The 4,931-nt window shown below is 29.7% G+C and overlaps 1 long non-coding RNA gene across 1 annotated transcript; it reads left to right on the plus strand.

The window, feature by feature from the left end:
- Positions 1-230: 230 nt before the first annotated feature.
- LOC140974129 (uncharacterized) lies at positions 231-4,512 on the plus strand. Its single transcript, XR_012174733.1, has 2 exons — positions 231-1,824; positions 4,194-4,512. It is a non-coding gene; the product is annotated as an uncharacterized lncRNA (long non-coding RNA).
- The last annotated feature ends 419 nt before the right edge of the window (positions 4,513-4,931 follow it).

Genomic DNA, 4,931 nt, shown 5'->3' on the forward strand with positions numbered 1-4,931 from the left:
GAACTTATATTAGTAGACATGAGAAAATTATATTATTTTCAATGCTTGTATATGTATATTACGTTTTCGAATCATTTTTAAGGTTTCCATTTAGTCATATAATTAGAAGACATCTATTATTAATAGCATACTAATTTAAGTGATTTATGTTTTACGAGGTTTGTTGTTTTCTAATTCTTATTTGTAAGCAACATCTTTGTCATCGGCTCGGGGATAATGAGACGTTACGATTTATGTAATGTCACGCCCCGAGACGGGGTTTGGTTGACACCGGCGTTGCTCTCAAATTTACATTCGAAAACAACAAGCCTCAGAAGTACAGAATTCAGAAACCAGTCTTTTATTCATAATACTGAATATTCAATGTCTGATACAACTCAATTAATAACGTTTTACAGCGGAAATGTAAAACCAGTAATACAATGTCTGAACAGATGCAGCGGGATATAAAATATAAATCAGAACTGAGAACAACGATCTTCATCACCAGCCCCAAAATTGAATCTGCTCTTCTTCTTCTAACTTTTCTTCCTCGTTCTTATCTGAGATGGGTTTGGTGGGTGAGTGATATGGTTGTCACTCAGTAAGCAGGGGCGGGAATAACTCCCAGTTTTCGAAATCCCATTTTATAGAAACAGTAACACAATAACATATAGAAAACTCTTATTTCAGAACAGGAGTCAGAATTCAGAAATCACAGGTTTCAGAACAGAAATCAGAAGTAGTAAGCAATGAGCACGTTAGTGAATTTCATGGCTAAACTGATATCAGTCCCCTATATGTTCTCTCCTCTAAGGGGTGAGGCCAGAATCAGAATCAGAATTCAGAAATGTTCAGAATATATATTCCTACCATTAGTTCACTGGGGAGTTTCAGTGCTTCAAAATCATATATCAAAAATTAAACATACAGAAACTGTGCGTTAAAACAGCATTATCAAACTGATTTCAAGATACTTATATATAAGCCCACTTACAGTAATTTGCTAGAGTTTCGGTTGAAATCTACTGGAAATCTGGTTGCTCTCGCTACTGGATTTTACAGCTTAAACAAGGCACTCTCTTAGCTCGAAAATTTAAGTAATACTCTCAAGATTTGTGTAACACCAAATCAGAGACTTGAGGGTGTTATTTATAGTCCAAAATCTGATTGTTAGCCTCCCTATTAATGATCATAATCTGCCATTAACAGCCTTTATTCCGTGTTAATGCTTCAGTTACAAGTCTAAGCTGAATCAGTAACTGTCTGCTGGAATTCGCTCTTCTGCTGCTGGATTCTGTCTGCTGGATTCTAATCTGCTGGAAAAATACCAGCTTCTGAAATAATAGCTTCTGCTGGAAATCCGTCTGCTGGAAAATATCATCTTCTGAATTGTTGACTGCTGCTGGAATTTTTAGCTTCTGCTGAAATTTTCCATTGCTATTGAACATTGCTAGCTGCTGCAAGAATGCTAGCTGCTGGAAATTCGGGTTCTCACATGTTATTTCTGTTATTTAAATGAATGTATAAAATAAAACGTAAAACATACTCGGACTATGGCAACCTAATTAAAAAGACATCCTATTTTCAAAATAATAATAACAAATAAATAAATAAGACATTATCCCAACAGCCAACTAAACAAGGGCCTACGCATGACAGCGAAATTTTGTATCTATAAATCTGAGACTTGAATACGCCTACATTAATTCTTATTGAAAATCAAACCGAATATGGGGTTGAAGGGACTTCTAGCTCTTGGCATTTTAATTGCCACATTTCTTCTCATTTCCTCCGAGGTAGCAGCAAGGGAATTGACTGAAACTTCCATTACCAAGGATACAGGTAAGAATATTTACTTAAAATGTATATGCTGTTTAATTTTATTACTCCAGAGATTTTTTTTTCAATTTATATTGATCTATAAAGATTATATATTGATCAAAATAATTTTAAAAAACACAATACAAAGACTTTAATTTGAAGAAATGATATTCTACATCAAATTAGTCACGCCAATAGATTCGACGGATTTTCTTTATTTAATTTAAAAAAATTTGGTGGACAATTTATCGCCGACAGGTGGACTCTGCATTTTTATTGTTTCTTTCTTCAATTATTAAAGAAAAAGGAAGGGCATTTATTAAAGGAGCATCTGATTTTTTAAAAACAAATCTCTATTTTTGTCCAATAAATACCATGAAAACTTTTTTCCCAAATTCCCTTAAAATCTCCTCTTAATATATATTCTTCATAAGTTCGTTTCCCTTAATTTTTTTTAATTTCAATTTTTTTTCAGTAAATAAAATGAAACCTTTTTTACCATATTCGCTTAATTTCTCCTCTTAATATATATTTTTCATAAGTTCGTTTCCCTTAATTTTTTTTAAAAAAATTCTTGTTTTATCTCTATGAAAATACCTATCATCTACTGGATCTATATATTTCTACCCGCGGGAAGTGTCTTAGTCGTTTTTTCTTGTCCGAGCAATTATGATTTCTAGTAGTTGATGCACAAGCCCATAATATACAATATTATGTATGATATGTACGTAATATATGTATATTTTTAAAGTTTTTATGATGTTTAATATTAAAGAAAACGACCAAAATATTATAATTTTACCACTAATTGTGTGACATTATATTATCAGTTATTAATTCCATTAATGGAAAAAGTACTCATTTAATAAACTAATCAAATGCAATCTACTAAAGTGTATTTTAAGTAAGTCTAAAATTATACAACGAAGTAAAGAACTGTTATAATATAATATAAGTTGGTATGTTGTAAGACAGTTTGATCGTGAAACGCTGCATATTTAGAGAGAAAACTAATATATATATATATTTTTTTTTTGCATAAAATGTAATATTTTTTCATGGTTGGATTAGGTAGGAGATTTGTTTCACGAAATTAATTCGTGATTTGGTCTTATAAGAGTTTTTGTATAATAATAAGGTAAAGTCATGTACTCTTGTATTATATATAGTAAAATATGATGGGGATAAATCCAAAATTACATCATAATTCCATATTGTTAGTATAAGATGCTATTGTATTATAATTTATATATAGTAAAAGATATATCAAATAATGTTTACAACACTTTGAAGTTTCAAACCATCATGTATAAACTATAATAAACTTAAAATATGTTAGTTTGTCATCGAAACTAAAAATTGCATATATTTATGAAATCAAACCGTTATTGTTACAAGTATTATTACTCTTATGAATTAATATTATTACACATTTGTGTTAAAATTAATTTAACTACAACTTTTTTTAAATGAAAGGTTAACGGTTGGTGGACAGTCAATATAATACCAAATTCAGTAAATGAGTTTTGACGAAAACCAAACTCCACCAAAGACCAAATATCGTATAAGATCGTGAATTCTGACCCCTCATTTTCCTAACTATACCCAAAAAAAAAAAAAAAAAATCCATCCAATTTGCCAAAATATAATAACAAAAACTTGTGTGAGACGGTCTCACGAGTCGTATTTGTGAGACGGATCTCTTATTTGGGTCATCCATGAAAGAGTATTACTTTTTATGATAAGAGTATTACTTTTTATTGTGAATATGGGTAAGGTTGACCTGTCTCACAGATTAAGATACGTGAGACGATCTCACGTGAGACCCATTCAAATATAATAAGCCAAGTAGGTTGCCAAAAAAAAAATATTTTTTTTCAAAAAGGAAAAGTTTTTTAAAAATTTGTATTTTTATTATACCTCATTTTGGTTCTAGTACATTTTCATATATCACAAATTTATAAGAATATAATTTTAAAATTAAATGATAAATTAATATGTTAAATAAATTATATAATAAATAATAAAAAAAATGGAACAAAAGCATGTGCGTGCATGCCAGCCAGTCCATCATCCATTAACCTCTCATTTGTTTTTCACTATTACGTAACAAGTTACATGCAAAATAGTGTTTGCAATAACTTAATTGAAGTGATTTTAAACTTATTGACAATTACATATTTCGAAATTGTATGTAAAAGTTAAGAAACACTTAAAATAAGTTTTTTAAAAACTATATAAGTTATAGAATCAATTTTGTTAATTTTTCCATTTTTTTAACAAAATCAAAAGCACATGTCAAATTCTTTGCTCACAACTATAGATATATGTCGTAAAATATCAGTAAATTTAATTTTCTCAATTTTATTACTTATGGATTCTTTTCTCAGCGAACGGTGTGAGGCCTGACAGTAGGTGGCCTGGTAGTAGCTGTAAATGGGGTTGCTGTGGTTGGGTCAGTGACGGATGCACGTGCTGTTCCTATTTCAGTCAAGCAGGTCGGCATGCCAAGCTGCCTTGAATTCAATGAAAATCTACGCTTGAATTCTACTGTTATATCTCCGTTGTATGTCAAATTATATCTTACTGAAAGGAGATTTGACATTCATGTCACACCATCTAATGCTTACATATTCAATATTTGACTCAAATTTTAAAAATATTTGAAGTTACAAGTTAATATATTATTTATATTATATTGATTTATCATCAATATATTATGCATTTTTTGTCATCACGTCATTCGAACCAAATGATAACTCATATCAATATTATGATACGATACATTATAGAAGAATTCTTTCAATGGAATATGTATAAGACCCAGAACAAGATACGGTTCGAGGTTTGGACTAAAAAAATAATATTGTATGTTGAAATTTTGGTACGAACTTTCTTATTTTAAAATCTGAAACAATATAAATATAGATGCTTCAATTAAATATAAAGGAACAGTTTAGAAATCAAGCGTACGTATCATGTTAAGTTTTAATATAATGGTGAAAAAAATGGTAGGTTTACCGAACTAAATAGTAATTACTAAATAAAATTATTTAAACTATAATTAACCTACGGTAACAGAGCGAGTAATTACAGTAACTAAAAATAAATTTAAATAACTAAATTTC

The sequence above is a fragment of the Primulina huaijiensis genome, chromosome 3 (assembly GCF_012295235.1).
Source record: "Primulina huaijiensis isolate GDHJ02 chromosome 3, ASM1229523v2, whole genome shotgun sequence".
Classification (NCBI taxonomy): Eukaryota; Viridiplantae; Streptophyta; class Magnoliopsida; order Lamiales; family Gesneriaceae; genus Primulina; species Primulina huaijiensis.